This window comes from Passer domesticus, chromosome 2 (genome assembly GCF_036417665.1).
Source record: "Passer domesticus isolate bPasDom1 chromosome 2, bPasDom1.hap1, whole genome shotgun sequence".
NCBI lineage: Eukaryota > Metazoa > Chordata > Aves > Passeriformes > Passeridae > Passer > Passer domesticus.
In genome coordinates, this window is record NC_087475.1 from 20,346,425 (window position 1) to 20,367,677 (window position 21,253).

Below are 21,253 nucleotides of genomic sequence, written 5' to 3' on the forward strand. Positions count from 1 at the left end.
TTAAATACATGTTCTTGCAGTTTTACTCAGTTTTTAAGCCTTGTTTTCATGAACCAAACATGTTTACCTAGCTATTCAGAGCTAAGATTTATTTCACAGATATCCTTGCTAATATTTTGAGCATTAACAACTCATAACCAGAGTTCCTAAATTTGTAGGTTTGTTTCTGGTGTTTCATTTTTCAGTTTAAAAGAAAAAAGTTATCTTCAGTAGAATTCATGGCAGTATTACACAGTGCATTTTCAAAAAAAGTATGACCGAACTAAGACCCAGTTTTCAAGTGAATGACACTGAGGTATTTAACTGGAATAAGTTCACTGCTCTCGAGTTGCTGAGAAGCAGTGCATGAAGCATGCACATTTTTTTTCACGGATGAAAAAGTAATAAACCTTTGCTACCAATTTTATGCATTTTAAAACTCAGTAGAGGATAATTACTGCCTTCTTGCATTCATTATGGCATTTTGTGAATTCACGTGAGATGAGAGAAATAACTGAAATATTTGAGCTAAAGGGAAGACTGACAAAAAGATCTCCTTTTAGATATTTATGTCTTAGTGACCAGTACTTATTAGAAAGGAGATTGCAAAGTTTGAGTTCTGCAACAAGAATGTGTTCCTCCCATTGCCTCATGTCTGCCATTTTCTTCCTCCTACAACCCTCGCCTCCTCCATCCTTACCCAGACCTTGAGATGGTTTATCCTTTTTGCTTCTCTGACTCAGTCACTTGCTCTGGTGACACAATCCCATCTCCAAATCTCTTTTACTCTCACTCCTTCAGGCTCCCTCAGGGTCACCCTACCACAAGATTCTCCTTTATGTCTCACCATCTCTCCCTCAGTGGGACAAACCTGCTTTCATCTCTCTCACCTTAAGGAGCCTGTGCTATTCCAACTGCTGCCCATCTCCTTTCTTGCTCTTCTATCAAATAGATTGATTCAGCTCCTCAAAGTTAGTTTTTCATTTCCATCTGAGCTTCTAGGCTGGCTCTCATCCCCTCCATGGTACCTGACTGCCCTTGTCCAGCATTCCATGACTGCCAAATAGCACTCTGTGTTTTTAGAGGGACGCCAGCAGAACTTGCACTTGATCAATGCATTCTTGCTGCTCTTTAGGTCACACGAAGTGGAAGTCTTTCAGTTCCACTGAATTGTTAGTGAATGTGGAGTGAGTTTCTAGGAATCACATAAACATACCTGTTATATGAAAACTATATGTAACTGAAAATGTTAACATTTCAATTCTTCTATTGTATTATAAAAGGTAAGAATTGTTGAGAAAATGTGACGGTCAGGGTGCAATTACATGGTATGCAGACCTCTCATACTTTTTGAGTTAAGGGTTTCTCCTCTCAGCTGTATTTAACTGTGTTTCAGGTAAGTCTTCCACTTAATACTGTGAATTATGCTCTGGCATGAGAGTACATGCAGGTATTTATTAGATTTTTTTTCCAAAACTGGATATACAGTTTCTTTTTCATACAATTATTGGCTCTCTGATTCATGGGTACTCATTTGGAGTGTGCCAGTGCTGCTGACAGCTGTAGGCATGCAGCACACTTATATAAATTGTCTGAAAAACTAAACTTGGAGATTTACTGGGTGATATGAATATTTTAGTGTCTCGTTTAGCCAACTACTTCAGACTTCTCTTTAGATAAACTGGAGTTTCTCACCTGAAGAAATTGTATAATCTCAAAGCAAAAGCAGGTTATTTGCCATTTGTAAGATTAATCAGACATCGCTGGCATCCGTAAAAAGCTTAGGAAGATTGAGGCAGAAGTACATAAAGATACTCAGAAGAATCTTAGCCAGTTTAATTTAGTACCCTAAACTAGTGTTATTTCAAAGCCTTTTGGGCATGGATATTACACATGCATTTTTTTTCTTACAAAGCTTGAAAGAAAAGTAGTCATCTCTTTTTACTTATTTTTTTCCCAGATTAAAAATGACAGGAAGTTATTTGCAGTGTCTTGAAAGTGAATTCTTGCTAAATGGTTAGAAATAGCTACTCTTAAGTATTTTCAAAGTAGCATTATGCCAAAGATTTTTCTGCCTTCATACTGATGACATTACAGAGCAAAGGAGTTGAACTGAAGCCCAGTTTATGCAACCAATGATAGTATTTTTTTGTCAGAAAGCAGCACTCCTGTCTTTATCTTCAGCATTTTTTGAAGACAGAAAACTGTAATTTGGAAAATTGAACAGAATAATTCTGTGTTTTCCAGAAAATGGTTCTTTATGAAAACAGGTGGTCAGCTGTTAATACTAAGAGACAATATACAAAATTTTCCGCAAACATTAAATTTAGCAAGCAAAACTCTGTATCTTTGAAAGGAAAGCTGACCTGGCTTGGGTTTACCTTGTTACAATAGACTATGTTTTTCCAGTGCCCTTGTCTTTCTCTAAGGTAGATGCACAGACTCACCTGAGGCACCACTGCATTTTATTGGGTAGAAAAAAAATCTGATTTAGTTTCTATTGATTTTACTCAGTTAGCAAGGTAATATATAAAACTGTAGGAATGACTGGGTTTCCATTCTGTAGTTTAATACTAATGCACCACTAATGGCACTTATCTAAGTTGAATGGTAGAAGGTTGTTATATTCAACAAAAACCAAAAAACCCCGAAGCTGAAGCAGGGAGATTGAAGCTGTGCAGTCTGTAAGACCCACAGCAGGAACATAAGAACACGATCTAGAGGAGATGTCTCCTGGCTGTCTCTGAGCAGCCTGGAGTCAGCCTAACATCGAAGAGAGTTGCTAAATGCTCTGCAGCAGGAGAGGGAGGGAGCTGAGTCTGGCTGGGAGGTGATGCTCAAGGTGTCAGTGCAAGTGCTGCCAGGCTGGGAGGGCTCAGGGACATGCAGAGGGAATGTTCTGCAGACCTCAGGAGGAGCTTCTCCTCTCTGTGAGGGGCAATCCCTGGTGAGTGCAACCCCTTCCCAACTGGTTCCCTTTCCTAAGGAATGGGGCTGTGTGCAGTGGGCTCCTTGTGGCTTGCAGAGGTCACCCTGTGAGGCTGTGATGAGGAGGATGTGCCTTCTCCAAGGATTCTTTGGGCATCCCTTGGTCACATCCTGTGAAGAAGCACTCCCTTGGCAACATCCTGCTGTGTGGGGGTACCTGGCAGAGATGTCCAGGTGGTGCCTGGAGCATGGGAATTCTGGAGCATGGTGCTCCATTGCTGGAGCCTCTGGAAAAAGCTCTTCCATAGCCTGTGAAACCTGGCAAGTCAACGTGCAAGCTACAGCCTTACGTAAGAGTGCAGATAAGGGGTGACTGAGATAGGCTGACTTTTGTTATTGAATAATTGATGCTCTGCTAAAAGGAGTTGGATTTGAGTTTGTTGGATCAGCTGTGCTCATACCCTGAGAGTGAAACTTTTGACAGTTCCAGCTCTGTTTGGACCAGTTGCAGTTGGTCTTTTTGTCCAGGACCTGGTCGACTATATGGAGAGTTATGGAGTGTTATCTCTGTTGCCTAATGTCTGCATATGATAAGTTTGGTTACATGAGACTGCCAAAAAAAGAAGGAAAGAAGTTCTGGTAGCTTTCTAAGAAAGGCACTCAGCTCTTTGAAAAAGGAAGCTCTCTTTGATATATGATATCCTGGAGTGTTAAATGTGAGCCCAGCCTTGCAGCAAAAAGAGCTGCGGTATTTTTTAACCCAAAGATATTTGGAGAGTTTTCAGTGAGGCCTGGCCTTTGTTTCTAAGTATTTATATAATCCACATTATTTATATAATCATATATATATATATAATCCACAATATTGATAGTTACATGCAGTTTTACAAGGGGATGTGTTTAACATCTAATGTAACAGCAGTACTTGTGTAGGGCTGTCACTTCTTTGTCACACGCTTATTTACATTCACAGGTCTGACGAATCTTCCATCCTGGTTTGTACTTCTGCTGTTTCCCTTGCATCCTGGCCAAGCAGTGTGTTTGTCACTGCCACCTTGCCTATGTGGTGGTGCTGGTGAGGTGTCTGAACTGTGCACACATCAAGTCTCTGACTGAAAGGATTTCCATAGCTCTCACTGCGTTGGTGCAGCCTGGGTGGTTACATAGCTCTCCATGTATTTATGGGTATGGAAATAATCTCTGTTAGTAGAAGCTGGTGTTGCATGGGGAATTCTATTGGCAAAACTGATAGGGCAAAATAAGGAGAGGAGCATCAGCAACTGTACTTACAACACTCACTGATGAACAAATGCAGCTCCTGCCACCTAAATTTAACAGTGCCAACTCCTAACACAAGTTCTGGAAGAATAGCAGCCATTTGTTCACCCCTTCCTAGATGTGTTTGCCATGGAGCATCTGTGTTAGCAAAGCTAGATTCGGGCACATTGTCAGAATACTAATTTTTCTCAAAAATAACAAGTACCTTATCACACTGTTGTGAGGTCATTATTGATTTGGGTGGTGACTTCTTCAGGGGTGTAAATCAAGCCAGGCTGTAAGAGTGTGGCAGCTCTCAGCTTTTGAGAGCTTCCATACTGCCAGGGCATTGCTTTTCCTGCAGAAGCAAAGGCAGCCATGGAAGAGCCTCTGCTACTTGAGATGAGATTCCTCTTTTCAGTAGTGTGGGTCAGGGCTGCCTCTTTTCTCATGCAGGAAAGTTGTGCTGTTGAGAGTGTAAATTCCCTTGTCAAACAGCTGTGCTCCTGGGCTGGAGGAAAGCAAGCTGGGAGTTATGGTGATCCGAGACTGGCCCTCTCTTCCCCAGCATGTGCAACACAGAGCATCTCCGCCTGGAAATGGAAACAGAATGGGGAAATAGTTGTACCATTTTTCACAGATGCCTGGGTCTCTCTAGTTGACATTGGTTTTTTTTCTGAAAAGTAACATGGCCTTCATGGTGATTATCATCCCACCTAACTTGTTTAGCTTATCTCTCAGTTAAATTAAACTGTACCACTTGTTGATTGCTAAACTCTGCTAACAGGTATGCAACATAGGAGATAACAATTGGGAACAGAAGCTGGAGGTTTTTTTTCTGGTAGTTAAATGTGCAGGAGCTTTCACCAATTAAGGTTTTACATCTAGATAATAATCCTGTGCAGTTACCTTGCTGTTACAAAGCTGCTGCTTGGACAGGAGTGGCCTATCTTCTCAGACTGGAGCTCAGAAATGGATAGGCAATTTTCTGTGGTTGGAAAGGGGAGATGACAGTGGCAGGTTGGGAAAAGCTAAACTGGAGCGCTCTCAGTTAATGGGATTACAATGAAAAATTTTGATTTGCTGTGCATGTAGTCAATCTAGAGATTTATTAATGTGGTTTTATTGTGGTTTAAGACTGGTCACTCACAGATTGTCCCCCTCAGGCTGTAGATGTGCTCACAGGAATGTAATGACGGGAGCTGTTTACCCATAGAGAGATAGTGCTGCATTAACTGCATCTTTTACCTTTTGGGATTTTATTTGGGATATTATCAGGTTCTCAAAATGATAACAAATCTGGCATATTGGCAGAGGTGGTGCCAGGTTTCTTTGGCTCTGACAAGCTGAACACGTGGGGTGATGAATGGCTTGAGAAGGAAACACTTGGGTGCTCTCCTGCCCATATCCACTCTTCCTCTGGTGCTTGCAAGGTGCTGTATCACAGAGTTGTTTCAGACCTGCTTTGTGTCCCAAGGTTTACTTTTCCAGTTTAGTATGCTATTGTTTGAAATGTCAGCCACCTCCGGCCTTACCCTGCCTAAGTTGTAAAGTTTTCTCTCCCTCTCTTCACTTGGCTTGGGAGGCGGGGAGGTTTTGGGACCATTCCAGGGCTTTTCTGAAGCTGCTTTTTCCACTGTCAGGCGGGGTCTGGCACTGAGTCAGCCACTGCTTCCTGGTTCTCACCCTTCCCTTGCAGGCAGACGGATGACCTGCCTTAAGGGAGTGACCTTTCTTGGAAGGTGAAATGGAGCACATAAATTAAATGCTGACCATAAACATTAGCCACATACATACTTGCAAACACATTAATCCTGTGTTAACAGTTCCCAGTGCAGCGTTCATTGATCAGCTAGTTATTGTTTGTGCAGTGCTTGGAAGATGACAGCAATATGTACATTTCTCTAATCATCACAGATTAGCATATTACATCAAGGCAGAAACTTTACTGAGATGATTTATCCATATTCTGGTGAAGGAGAGCTCAGTGAGGCACATAACATATTTGTTACAGTTTTGAAGAGGAAAAATTTGATAATTCAGCAGGAATCTTATTAGCCACATCTTGCCCTGTGCTGAGGAGGAATGAAATTATTAATTTGCCTGCCTTCCTCTGTTTGTAGGTAGTAATGTGACTTTTCTTCCTGCCCTGGTTCTTTTCTGGAAGGCTCCTCTCTTATTTTATAGGAGAGGATTCACTTGATTGCCACCAGTTTTATACTGCCCAAGCATCTGTGGAAGAGGATGAAGGAAGAGACTATTTAAGTATCTGGATGCATCCTGGGCTGCTCAGGAAAGAAATAATTACCTTACCTGTCTCTACAAAGTATGATCAAGGGGAGTTTGATCCACACCTCTTGATATTCAGCAGGGCTGAAGGAATTCCACCTTGAGGTGTGAATTTCCTGTTCCTTCCTTAACCTTGCTCTTCCTATTGCTGATCTCTTTTGCCCCCTCCATTTAGTCTTTACTGTTTGAACTGTTTTCCTTGATGCCATGCTTAACTTGATCTAAGTTCATGCTTTGCACAGCTAGATGGGAGAAAAAAATATGATCTGATAATAATAGCAGGCATGCTTTTTGGAGTTACCAGTGTGTGTGTAACCATTAACTTAAGGAGGAACTCACTTGGGTCTAAAATAACACTCCTAGCATAGACACAAAATCTAAACACTAACTCATGTGAAAGAAGAGCCTGTGTCTAGAAATCTCCATGTTCCTGATCTTACCAATGCTTCTCCTCATAGAGATACTGCACTTGGATGGACAATTGCTGTCTTCTGGGCTGCCCATGTGGTTGGGAAGGGATGGGAGGAACCAAGAGTGGCTGACCTTGCAGTCAAGGTCATCTCTATTAATTGCCTCTTTCAAAGCAGTATGTTCCAGCTGGGCATGTAAGTGCTTCCTCTGACTGTGGGCTGCTCTCTTTCTCAACTGCAGGGGAGTGATTTCTACCTGAGAGGCCTTCAAAATCATCCTTTTCTCTTAATTAATCAAGGACCTAATCAGATTACAGGCATCTAAATTGACTTCAAGCACTAAGTTTTTAAGTTCTGTGGAAATTTTCCACTCTTTAACATATGATAACATGCAGACTAATTTAAGTTAATGGCCTAATACTTCTCTCAGGAGATAATTTTCTAATTTATCTTATTGCTGGTAACATTATCTGTGGACAATTAGTATCTGATGGGATCCCTTTGCTCCTGCTTGGTGAAGAGAGCAAGCCTCCCAGGGCAGCTGCATTCCACAAACAGCTGAGTTGCTGGGAATCCCTGTGGGGCCCCAAAAAATTCTTAACTCTCTTGTTTTTCAGATCATGTTTTTCAGTCATTTTGCATGGCTTTGATGGTAGAATGTAAGTGATGCTGTACTTTTTCGTCATGTTATGATACTTGAAACTTTGCAATTCAGTTGATTTTAGCTGTCATGAAGATACATTTCCCATGGATGCTTTAGACTTGAGAATACTTTGCTGAAATTTTTAGGGAACAATAATAAATAGTCTTTGCATGTGAACTTGTATCAAGAGACAGAGATATTAATCTCTTGGGGAAATCATGGATGTTTTGCTTTCTAGATGAATTTAAATTAATTTCTTGTGGTCTCACATGGATTTTCATCTTCTTTTTGTAAGTTCTCTGTCTCTTTTTTATTCTTTGCACCAGTGTGCCTTTGCTTTCCCCAAAGTTTCATCTGCTTTTTTTACTTGTCTCTAATTCAGTATATCTCACACTCTCAGCCCAGTTTGGTTCTATATCTTAAGAAACTCCTTTATTTTCTCTCAGGTTGCAGGTTGGTAATGTAATGTCCCTTGCAATCTGCTGGAGGCTTCCACTCTTTCCTTGTCATTTTTCCTCTCTTGGTTTTCTTCCTTTCCCTTTTGGTGTCTTACAGGATTTTTGTCCTGTTAGACATCTTGCAGTTGGCTGAGGCTAAAGAAAAAGAGAGTTTTTTTCAGGCATTGTTTATCTCTACCTTGAGTTCCAGCAGTGCCCTGTGCCAAATATGATGTGCATTTACAGAGGTTACCTTTTTCCCAGCAGTAAGTCAGTATCTGTAGGAAGAAAAAGGAGCTCAGCAAGATGCATGTGATTTTCCTCAACTTGGCTGCTCCATGCAAATATTTTATGCCTGTATGCTTTCTTCTGATATGAAAGGCTGTATAGCAAAGGTAAAGGTGAGGGAATAGGACTTAAATCCATGTGTGTTATTTTTTTTCTGAGAGAGGAATGTGAAGGTAGTGGGTATATTGCTTCATGGTGAGTTGAGCTTACTTTTTGTTCTTTCTTGCTTAATATGTGAAGAAATAAGAGAATAATTGTATGTCAGGCATGAATTAGCAAACTGGGTCATGCTGTTTTCAAAATTTAGAAGTGGTAAATCCATGGGGAAGGGATTCTGGAACAAGTGACATTGAAGTAGTGAGCATTTTTGTAGAAGTGAGCTATGTGTGAAAGAAAGATTGTTTGGACTTACCATTCTCTTGTCACTTGATGTCTCTTGTCAGGGTAATCATGAAAATGGACCTTTCTGAAATCATAGATGACAGTTATAAGTCATTGCAAGGTGGTGGTACATGGGCATACATGGGTACTGAGAGCTGACCTTCTCTTGCAAAATGTCTATCTTAGGAGACAGGTTTTCAAAAGCATGCACTCAGAGATATGCATTTCTTGTATATGCAAATGGTTAATGTGCCAGTGTTCTTCCAGTAGATTGTGGATCTGAGTTGTCATTTGTGACCTTGGAAGCTGCTCATAGTAAGCCAGTAAGAAGATGCAGAGACCCCTCAATCTGAGGGATTGACATCAAAATGTCAATCTGCAAGATTTTGGTTTACGTTCAGATCCACTGGCCTACATGAAGAAGCTGTTGCCTCTGGTTTCTCCAGTCTTATTCAAATGAACTCATTTTGTATCTTCCTTTTTCTGATACCAGTTCCTGATTCTCATTTCTCTAAAAGTCTCACTTTGGTTCTCAGAAACAAATGAAGGCAATCAGTCTAGTCTTAACTTGCAAATCAGCTCTAACAACAAACTAAGCTGAACATCTTCCACTTGAATTCAGTGTTTTTGCTTCTACTTGTGCTATAAGGTTAGTAAATTTTTAATCAATATTAGTTTTGTCAGTCCAATACTGCTTATTGTTACAATTCCCCCCACCAGTACTGATATCTTCTTTTTTAATTGTCTTCCTCTATTTTTGCCTTCTTTAATTTTTTATCTGAGTAATCTCTTTTGGAAAGGAGATTTTTCTTGTCCCGTTGCTGCTGCATTTCTCTTCTTGTGAACTGTGCCTCCTGTGTTTTCTGTGTAAGCATTCATTGCTGTAAGCTGCTCTTTGAGATCCAGAGGCAGATATGGGACCAATTCAAGGGAAGCAAGTAGAGATTTAAACTCTTCTGTTTGTGTTGTGTTACGTGGTGGGACAATCCCACATGGTGGAGTTAGAGAAGAAGTGAAGTGCATGATCCCCAGTGCTGCAATAGCTCCTTTCCAGTTGTCCATATTTCTGCTCTATAGGACTTTGAGATGAGCTGTGTGTTGCTTCCTGGACACTAAGGAATTATCTAAAATAATGATATTCTGCAAGATGTCCAGTGTAGTGTAGAAAATACTTGCTTTTTAAATAACAACAGTTACCATACAGTTATTTTGAAGTGTTTGGTACCATTTACACTTTCTTAGAGCAAGCATCCGTGCAGGGGGATGTTGCCAGTATGTAGCATAAAAGTCTCTGTGGATGGGCAGAACAATGTGAAAGTTAGGTTTTACTTTAATTAGAAAAGGAAACGGTTGGTTTGGAGTCAAGTGAAACTTTTTCCCCGTCCTTCTCTCTCTAGGTGGTTGCTGTTAGTCTTACAGTTATTTGGATTTTGTAACAGCGAAAAAAAAGTAAGTTTTTTTTCCTAATTGGCCATGCATTCTAAAAACACATAATATTTTGGATGAAAAGTGGATTTGGTGGTAGAAATCTGACTTTCTTTTGGCTTCAGAGGATGCTGCCCTGACAATTAAGCTAATAAGAACTAATATTTAGCAGTTCTATCATGCACAAAGGAGATGAGAGCAGAAAAGATTGTGTCTTGAAGAGCAGTTTTGTCAGTGATGCTGAAGAGGGTCAGAGTTTGGTGCCTGAACCTAAAGCCAGGAATTGTAGGTGGCTTCTGATGCTGCTGCCAGCAGCACAAGTTTGACACGGAGGCAGCTCCTGCAGGTGAGCCCTGTCACTTCTGGGTGGTTTTTTTCCTGTTGAGTACAGCAAAAGGTAAGTGTAGAGATGCTGAAGGGGCTGCAAGTAGAGGCTCTGCAAGGCTCAGTGGGCATCTGGGGGCGTGTGGGTGTGCAGTGGGCAGCAGCAAAGCTGGGAGCCTGTGCCTGGGTGTTCCTCCCGTGGGCTCAGGCTGTGCTCACTGCTGGGACACACTGGGGATTGCTCAGCAGCCTGTGCTCACCACTGGTGCCTGAATCTCTGAATCTCTGCTTTCCCATTGCCAGCTCTGCTGCCTCTCTCCAGGAGGGCTCTGGCAGCACTTCTGCTGTCACAGCAGGCTGACAGGCAGTGTGGCGCTGGCTTCCACGAGATCTTTTTTACTGAAGAGGTTGAAGCCTCTTTCATTGTTCATGGCTCTTTGGGAAAGTGAATTCTGACAAGTGTGGCACAAATCCACTCCCAGCATGCCAGCCCCACTGCATTGGTAGGAAATACCTCTCTCCTGCCTTTCCCTTAGATATGTCTGTTGAGGATGCTGATACAGCCTGTGAACTGGCACTGTGACTTGAATTGTACTGACTTTTATGGTATAAGCCTGTCAAATTTAATTGAAGGATATTATAGTTAATAACTCCCGGTGTGAGTGTGCCTATTTACAGAAGTATAAATGGTTAAGGCTCTCTTGTGACATGGAGCTAGGGAAGCTGCTGATTTTAATAATATGTTTTTTATTAAGTAAAAAAAGGTTTTTTTCTCTTTCCTCTTTAGTAAGAGAATGAGTATGGCCTTGTGTTCTTGTATAATTTGCAAAAACAAAACTAGAAATAGTCTATGAAGATTTAATTCTCTGTTTATAAGAAGTGCAGAATACTTTGTAACAGTGTCATGGTCTCACTGTGTAAAGTCAAGTTCAATCACAATATGCATACACGGTGTGGATTATGTATGTATTTTAAGTAATATATCTGTATTTCAAGTAATTTTTCAGGTTAAAGTTATCGGGTAGTCTTTATAATGTGGTATAATGTAGGTTTTGAAACCCCAGTGTGACCATTTTTCAAGATAATTTATCCAGTTCAATCACTGTGCTGTTTTTAGTACAACGTGTACCAAAGCTCGCCTTTTAAATCCAAAGTTCATTGAAAGAATTGTTGGTTGGTATTCTTTTTTTTTTAAACACTTGTATTTGTTTTTAGCTAGAGTGCTCCTTGAGGAAGAGGGTTAATGGAGGTATGCACTGCTGACTACAGGAGATGGATTGATTTCTGAAAGCAAGTGAAAATGCCTGAAATGCTTCAGCTTTTTTTTTTTTTTTTTTTTTTTTTCTGGTTTCCTGATCTTTAATCCTGAAATCCTGAAGGAAAAGGAAAAAATGAAATTAAAACCAGCCTTACAGAGAGTTCTCGTGCAATGGTTGTTGGGGTTTGTGTTTTGTCTCTTCTAGTAGTGATAAGAAATGAGTTCAAAGATATTGAAAGAATGAAATTCTTTGGCCTTTTCATGGATAAAAGCATTAGTGAGCTTAAAGTATGAAATGAGGAAAAAAGTGGCGAGCTAAACATTGTGTGAGCTTGTTGCACTGTTAAAAGAACCTCCTATAATCTTCATGCCTTCTGAATCACTTAGTGAACATGTACTACACTGCATGCTTGGTTTCTTTTAAACATAACAGGACATGTTATTAACTCTATCAGTTGCAAAGGCTGTGGTGCTTATGTTTATATTTTCCTGTAGGATGCAAGGTCCTGAAAAATGTAGTCTTCCCTTTATACAGCATTGCAGGGTTTGTTAATACACTTTTCTTATTCTGAAATTCCATGTAACTGAATGAACTTTGACAGGACAGACTCAAGGCCGTATTGATACCACAGCTCCACAGAGAGAGATGACTGTCAGATCAGATATCTGGCTTGATTAAAAATCAGTTTAAAATTTATCTTTTGCTCCAGTCTGGCAGAAGCTAAACTGATATAAACCAATTCCAACCTGACAAGAGTGTGACTGCACAGAGATGGATACAGTGATTTAACTAACACACTCTCTGGCTCAGGGGAGGGTGGAAATGAGGAAGAAGCTTTTTTATTGCTGCTTCCTGCTTTTTCTTTTTGGTGCACTACTGTGGCTCCAGATGTGCAGGAGCAGACAGGATGGTGTGTTCATGGGATACCTGGGCAGGTGGGATTCCCCTGCAAGCTGGGGCCACATGGGTTGGCTGGGATTTCTGGGATGCTGAGGCTGCTCAGGCGGTTCAGTTGTTCCCCCATGTGCAGCTGTGCAGACTGAGCTGGCTTGGCAGGCTGGGCTGCTGGGGAAACCACTCAGCCTGAGGTTCAGGTCAGCTGCTGCTGGAGGGCCATGGGGAGTCTGTGCTGGGGAGGTGGGAGGCTCTGCATCTGTGGCTGGTGGTTGGCAGTGCAGGCAGCAGCTATTGAGTCACAGCCACTGGATGAACGCAGAGCTGAGAAGGACACGGATTGTGTTGTGTTCTTGCTGTAAATTTAGCATGTACACTCTGGTGACAGGTGTTGACTCTTGAGGACAGTGCCTGTTCTGCTGTCTGGATTATATAATTAAAGGTCTTGGACCACATTTTATCTTTCCTGTGATTTGGTGGTCTGCATCTTTTCGAACCACAAAAGAACACTATTATATTTTCCAAAATGGGGGTCTTATTATTGTATTAATATACTCTCTTCTTCATTTGGCAGGAGGATATGATAGAAGCATAATAGTGACAGGACAAGGAGTAATGGCTTTAAACTGAGAGTAGGTTTAAATTAGATATTGGAAAGAAATCCTTTACTTTAAGGGTGGTGAGGGTCTGAAACACTTGCTCAGAGAAGCTGGCGTGAAGAAGCTGTGGATGTCCCAACCCTGAAAGTGTTCCCAGCCAGGTTGGGTGTGGCAGTCTGGTCCAGCAGAAGGTATTTCTGCCCATGGATTGGAAAAGTATGATCTTTAAGGTTCCTTTCAACCCAAAGCAGTTTATAATTCTATGATAAGAGAAGCATGCCAAATGCTTACCCCTGTGAGGTGTTTTCAGGGGAAAGTGTCTGAACTCCACAGTACGGTGTCATATGTCCCATGTAGCATATGGCTTCATACATTGTCTTTCCTTGTGTTTGAATTCAAGGTATGGAGCATGCAGGAAAGAAGTTTCTTTTGCTTTCTCCTAATTTATGTGCCCATGAGGGTACTGAGGCATTTCATTTTTCAGGTGTCTTGACACAGCACTTTTAAATGTTTTGCATTTGGGTTTTTGTGTAACAGATGTAAGCACTGGTGCTGTAGCAATCTGCCTCTATATACAGCTTCACAGGCAGTCAGTGAATGCCAGCCTGTCTGTGATGGAGATTTTGTGTGTACAGAGAGAATCACAATAAATTTAAATGTCACCTCAGGTCTCACCAGGCTCTGCTAGCATTTCAGAGGTGTTATTACTTTCCAAGGAAGTTATTCCTTCATCCAGTGAAGAAAAGGATTCAATGATAATTCTCAGGTGTGTTAGCTTGGTATTTTCCCTTGCCTGAGAGCAGATGGCAAAGCCAAGCATTGTGTTGATCATTCTGCTATGCTCCCAGTCAGTTGTAACACCTAGGATAGCATCATTTCCTAGAGAAGGTTTTCAGTATCCTTTGGTGCCGAACAGCCCTATAAGAAGACAGTACAATTTAAGTAAAATAATTCCATGAAAAAAAAGTGTAGGACTTGGTGTGTGAAAACTTACAAAGTTTGATTAATTTCTGGTAATTCAAAGATGCAGATGTTAAATTGACAAGGTCTACTAGAATGTCTTTTCAGGTGAGTCTGGAAGACAAAAATTTCTGGCTTAGAGTTGCCTAGATGGAGGTACCGGGCCAATGACATAAAGTTTGAGAAATTCTGAATTTGCCAGGTGAGAAGGCAGATGAAACATTGTGGTAAATTTCTTTTTTGTCTTTTTCCCCACGAGAACAGAGCCTCCTGCTGTAACACATTTTGAATGTTTTGTTATGGGTCTCATGAACTGAAACTAAATTTTTAAACTGTTACTATTTTATGAGAATGAAAACCCTGTGTTTCCAGTTCTGTTTTGACTTTGCCATTGCAGTCCACAAGCCTAAAACTTAAAGCCATCTGGTCTTAGAGGAATGGAAAATATTTTTGTACTAGCTAAAACACTAAAGCAGGAAAAAAACCCCAGATATCATAGTTTCCAAAATCTGCAGTTTTCTTTTCCTAATGTAATGATCAAGTTTCTCTTATGCAGATAACCTTTTCCAAATACTCAACACTTCTGAACTTCGATTAAGTACAGGCAAAAAAACCAAACAAACAAAAACAAAACCGTTCCTTAAAAGTGGATAAGATTTTGGGTTTTTTTTCCCCTTTTATTTAAAGGATATAATGGACTTCTATGAATATGAAGCCGCCTGAATACAAATGTATAAACATCTCCCATTTTTAGGCAAATTTATTTGTCATAAAATACAAAAACCACTGAATTTAATTTATTGTGTAAACTTCCATGTTGAAAACAATTTCTGGACTGATAAACCAGGACAATAACCAGGATATTCCTTATGGTTGGTGTGTTTTTGTCTTCCAAACTAATTTTAAAATGGATTGTCTCTGTCTGAAGATCCAGTGAGTCAGGTTCACTTCGCTGTGCTCTGGTTTTATATCACTGGAAGCTGTTTGAGACTGATGTAACTCAATGAATCACTGTCTTCCTGCTGCCAGCTATTCTAAAGTGTGTCAGAAGGATTAAAGTATTTTACACTGCAGCTGAAATTGATAAAACCAAGTTGTTGTGGATGGTGGTAGCTAGGAAAGTAAACTGTAAGATGCATTTTGTTTACCTTGGTGTTATGAAGTGAAATTACTCTGAAGTAACATAGCTTTTGGCCTGGGTCTTGCTGGCAGTCTTTGAGTTCATATAATGAGTGTGGCTGTGATGAATTTGTCTCACTGAGTTACTGGTCTGCCACTAAGGGTAGGATTTTTCAAGCATGAGCTCTCTCATCTGCCAGTTAAACATATAAGGCAATTTTCTTGCACCTCACTATAGTCAACACAGTGAGCACCTCTTTAGGTCAAAGGATGGCAGGATGAGTGAGATGATGTGCAAAATAGCTCAGCCTTACAAAACCCAGCCTACATCTGCAATCCAAGAGATTAATTGCATGCAATAGATAGCAAAACTTCTCAAACTAAGCATGTACTTAAATGTTTTGCTGACTGGCAAATTTGCCTTCAGTCTGAAGTCATTAGGAGCTTATTTTTACATGAAGCATTTGCAGTCAAAACAGTGTTGCTATCTCTGCTTCATTTCTATGGAAAGATTAAAAAGTTTTCAGGAATTTGGAAAAGAAATCTTGCCCTTTGGCCTGGAATGGCTGCCAATTCTGTCACATCATGCCATTCCAGGTATCGGGAGAGCAAGTTTGCATTTGCAGGGCTAAACTTTACCTGTGTGCTGTTCATGGGGAGTTTGGGAGCCTTCTGAAAGCAGTGATGGCACAGGGCTGGTAAATGCCATGTGCCCCCTCTGAGGTGAAGGTGGGCGTCTGTTTGGTAACACTCCCCTACAGCTCCAGGGCACCTGTGTGTGTGTATATGTGTGTGTGTGTATATGTGTGTCTCTGTGTATATGTGTGTGTGTATGTATGTGTCTCTGTGTGTATGTACATGTGTGTGTGTTTGTGTGTGTGTGCTGCTGAGCTGTGGCTCTCCTCCACCTCCCTGACCACTGGCTGAACTGCCTGTCTGGAGGAGCCCAGGGGGTTCAGAGGGACCCTTGCTCTGAAGGAAGGGGTCCTTCCCTGCACCACGACAGCTCTCAGCACCAGGGCTTGTGCCTTGCCCAGCACTCGTGGAGTGGCACTCATTGATCAGACAAGGCTTTCATTCCCAAGGGGTCTGCTAAAAACCGGTCAGAGTGCTTTGTGTACAGACCAGCTTTATTCTTTCATTTGGCAAACTTCATAATTTTTCTGCTTTATAATTCTGTATAGATGTGGTTGATATTGCATCACAAAGTAGGAAGAGTATCCACTGTGAAGCTTAACAACACTGAATTGCTGTTGTAGTCACCATGTGACTCTCTTACCCACTAGGGTAGCAAATGTTGCATCAAGGAGGCAAGTGGTCAACATTCATCCCTTTGTCTTTCTCAAATTTTAGTATCTGTAACAAGAGGGGGGAACATACTGCTTTGCTTATCATTATCAGAAGAAAACAATGGTCATATATTAGCATCTGAATTAAAATAAACAATCTGTAGATATCAAGGACAGATTTTCTGCAGTCAATTTGGAAACTGTTCATTTATTATTAAGTATTTAATGAGAATAGCAAACTGGTGATAAAATTGGACTTTGGAATTTATCTTAAGACAGAATGCAAATGTTTGAACTTTTTTTTTGTTTTGGTCCCCACTGTTTTTGCAATCTCTGAGGGCAGTTCCCTTTAATTTTGAAGCCCTGTTCATGAGTACCAAGAGCAAAAGGACTAAATGTCATTTAAAAGTAATGTAGCAATACTTGCCAGCAGCACAGCTTTAGTAGATTCTGAGACAGGAATGTGGGAGCAGTCATAGCCTTAAAAAAACAACAATAAGCTTTAGCAAATGGAGAATCTGCAAAAATATTTGAGAACTGTGCATGATCTCTTCTTGCTGTGCTGAGTTTTTGCTCTCAACATTTCTTGTGGGTTGGGTTTGCGATCTTTTTCTTAGGAAACCTCTCAGAAGACTTTTTAAAAAAATTGATAAAAATATTTACTTAAGAGCTGCCTTGAAGACCACTCCCTCACTAGAGTTAATTTTTTTTTTCTCCTTTCCCCTGGCTGTTTTATCTATCTTAATGTAACTTAGTTCACAGATCATAGCATTTTGTGCCAAATTCTCATAGCGTTTATTATTATAATGGTGTGGTGCATTTGTCTTGCTGAAAGTATTGGCTGAAGTGACCTCTGCTCAGAAGTGTGCATCAAAGTTAAGAAGGTCATGCCTTCAATGAGCTGCTGTGAGCAGAGCTAAGAATCTGGGTGGAGTTGATATTTCCACAGCAGGAATTTGTCCCGTTCTCATAGTTTTGAGAAATAATAGGTTTCCAACAAAAAGATTTCACAGCTTCAAGATTTAGTATTGGAGGAGGAAGAGGATTAGTATCTATTTGCACATAGTTTTAAGTGATCACAGAACTGTCACCCTTGCCTTACCCAGAGAGTGAGCACCCAGATCTCCCTACAGGAAGCATCCTTGCTCTCCCCAGTGGAGAATAGTGGATGGGTGAATTCCTGCATTTGGATCACATTCTGAAGGGCTTTCCATTTCCCAGCACTTAATGACTTCATGCCTTTGCAAATAAGGCTTTGAGGTCATCCATCATTCACATTGTCACAGCTGGGAGCTGAAGAGAAGTAAGGCATTTTGCTTTTCTTACAATAAGCCAATTTAGGTCATGTTCTGTGCTAGTAGTGCTATACCAGGTCATGAAAATAAGCTTAACTCTGTGGTTTGATAATATCCAGAAATAATTCAGGACTCAAAATTTCAATTTTTATATATAAACCTCCTGGCTTCTCAGGTGTTTAGGTATGTATTTTGTGAACTAGACATAGTGTTTCTGCTGTCCTGGTGTGAAGTTTCAGGACAAAAGTATTTGTGGTTTTCACGGTGATGAAAGTTAGGCTAATACACTAATTTTTTAAGTAATTAAAAAAATTTATTATGTTACTCAAGCTTTCAATGTTTTTATATTAACAATATTAAAGTCTGAGTAAGGAAGAACATTGCAGAAATGCTGAGTAAGACACAGTGGATTACAGATGTTTTTTCACACAATGAAAAATAAAATGGAATAGTAGTGTAAAACAATCCAAATATTTTCAATGGCATAACATTTCATATCCTGTGAGAATTCTTTAATTAGGAGCTAATGTTAATGTTTTGCATTAAGTAGGAGAAGGAGTTGAACAGCGGTTTGATTGGATAGTCATTAGCTGAGGTAAAATGCTCAGCATTAACTGAACAGAAAATTACAAGTACTGTTTCAGCTGGCACAACCAACCTCTGTCAAAAATCCTTATGCAGCCTGAACTTCCTGCTCTGCACGACTTACACAGAGCCTGTTAGTGGTTTATTGTGGAGATGAGAATATCCCTTCTGCTATTGCTTTTCAAAGAGTAATGGGATCACCTTCTGCCAAAGAGTGAGGTGAGCAGCTCCTTTCCTTTGGAAAGATAATTTGCTCTGGGCTAAAGGAAAAAGATTAAATAGGCTGCAAAAGCTCCTTCTTAGCCTTCTCAAGGTAGGAAAATAAATCTGGTAGATTATAGGTCTCCTTTTTTATATTTGCTTTTCCAAAGTTGAGGAAAGTGTCAAACTGTTCTCTTGTCCCAGAAGAACCAGGAGAGAGGGGCTTGGAAATAGTGGAATTTCCTCTTAGTAACTGGCATACTGCAGCCATCAGGGAGCCCGTTGTCAGAACAAGTCCTTCGTGGGGTTTTTGGTTTGTTTTGTTCTGGAATCAGGAGAATTGTGCAGGAGTGAAAATAGAAAAATATGCTGAGCTGACAAATCTGGTTTAAAATATGCAATGAAGACAGCACTGTGGCAGCACTTAGCTCTTGCAGGGCTAAGGACTGCCAACAGCAAGTCAAATACAACAGAGTGGCCAAAGGAGAAATATCCTTTGTATTTTCAGAGATTTACTGATTTGGCTGTCATGGAAAAGAACAAGTCATCTTGTGCGTAAGTGCTTGGCCCTGTGATTCCACTGACTGGTGTGTGCTGGCCAGCAGGTGAAAGAAGTGCTTGCTGCTGTCTGTAAATAGCACTGGTAGCTTCTGCTGTGTTAGCTGCAGTCTACAACTTCCTATGTCATTTTGGAGAAGCAATCCCAGTGTCTGCTTTGTAAGAAAACAACATTGAATGGTAACAGTTGTATAATTAACTCTGACTTGGGATACCTTGAGTCTTCTGGCATTTGACCTTAATCTAGCTGAAGGTTGGGTGAAGTTTGGAGCCAGTTTCATAAGTTTTAAACCGGTTTTAGTGTGACTGTATCAGTAGGACTGAGAGTACCTTGGGAAGACTGTCTTAATGTGGGTAAAACATTAATTGTTGTATAGCACTGATATTAATGAGAAATGTAGGTTGTTTTTGGTTGTGAATTAAAACTGTAGAGTATACACAGAAGTTCACTCTTACATGAGTATTTCACAAAGCTTGGGCAGCAAAAATAAGCCATAAAATCTAGTATTACCTTTTTTTGTGCAGGTTTGAAGAATTGACCTGCTCAGTCACAGGCCAGAACCTCTTTCTTTTTTCATATGCATGCTGAAGGTGAGGCAATAGGCAGCACAGCTATAATACAATCATGAAGACTTAATTAAGCCAAGAAGATGCTTCTCTCTATGCCACCTTGCTTTACTGTTGACAGTAGTGCATCACGTCTTTCCCCTTGATTGCAGAGCATGAGTAACTTTCTTAGAAACACCTCAGTGCCATGCCTGCCTTTCTGCCTCCTGCTCTGCTCTCTTGGGCCATGCTACACAGAGATTGAACCATGTCAGAGAGCTTCCTCTGGTGCTCAATCATCTGCACCATCGATGTATAGAGCGAGCACGGGCCAGGAGTTATTTCTGACACACCATTTGCACATGGTCACTCTGCAGGGGGAGGCAGTTTTGCAGTGTGGATTAAGGCTGTTCCCTGCCAGCTGGGTCCCTGCACGAGCCCAGATGTGTGTGGTTTGTGGATATACGTTTCAATCTTCAGTTACAGGTTTGTGGTTTTCTCCAGCACGACAACACAGCACTTCAGCCCTGAGTGAGAGAACCTTCTGGTCAGCTGTCCACATCAGCACTGATAAGCCGTGGTGGTGGGAGCATCACAGGGCTGCTGAAGCTTAGCAGATGTTAGACCTAAGGCAGCTAACCACATGTGTGCTCTTTGACTGGCAAAACACTTTGCAAATACATTCATTTTGATCCTGTTCAGGAGCTAGCAGAGAGTGTCTTTCCATAGCTGCAAGTTAACAGTGCTAACACAGGAATAATTGCACTATGCTGTGTTCCCCTAAATCTAGGGGCAACCCTGGGGGTTGCACACTTTCTGAATATTTATATTTATAAAATAAAAGCTTCTGTCATTGATGTACATGAAGCTTGCTTGTTCTCTAGTCAGGGTTGGCATGGCAGTGGCAACCCTGTGACTAAAGCCAACTTCTCTGGGCCTCTGCAAACCTCTTTGGGAACAGTGGGGTCTGTCTGCACTTAGGAACCTTCAAAATCTTCAGAGCATGACGCCATACAAACAAAATAGGCAGGAATATTTACTATCACAGTAGAATAAACAAGGTGAGGTTAGCTCTTTACCCTCTGGAAACCATTCCACCTTATAAAGGACCATGTAACCTGTATCTTGCGTGGCTTTCTTTATGCTCAGGCCCTGTTGATACCTTTGTATGGAAACTTGTTAAATATACAGCAAATTAAAGCAGGTAATAACTCGTTACAGCATGTTACAAGTTTCAGTAGGTGGGGTTTTTGTTGTTGTTTCAGATGTGCTTGCTAGTGCATTAGCAAGGCACAGTGAGAATTTCATAGGCTGCCCTAGCACACCTAGAGGCATACAGTAACTCAGCCTGGGTGGGAAATAGGGGACATAGGAGAAAGGTATAAGGTCTTCCTCCTTGGAATAGCCTTTTCCCCTCTGCTTCTTAACCTGGTACAACTGAGCGTTCTTGTTCTGTTTTTACTATTTTTGTCTATTAATTGTTCTAAATGTAAGGTATTTTTCTCTTCAGTTGGCGATGCATGCATACCCATATCTATAATGCCTACACACACATATCTGCTTCCATATTTGATGTTGAATTCTCAC

The 21,253-nt window shown here is 40.8% G+C and overlaps 1 protein-coding gene and 1 long non-coding RNA gene across 4 annotated transcripts in view; one reads left to right on the top strand and one right to left on the bottom strand.

The window, feature by feature from the left end:
• Window positions 1-21,253, top strand: part of ARHGAP6 (Rho GTPase activating protein 6) — a 309,409-nt gene that overhangs the window by 208,073 nt on the left and 80,083 nt on the right. The gene's annotated exons all lie outside the window — the stretch shown is intronic.
• Window positions 7,978-8,878, bottom strand: LOC135295232 (uncharacterized). The gene is made up of 3 exons (XR_010357265.1): window positions 8,773-8,878; window positions 8,644-8,697; window positions 7,978-8,099 (listed from the first exon to the last, which is right to left on the bottom strand). It is a non-coding gene; the product is annotated as an uncharacterized LOC135295232 (long non-coding RNA).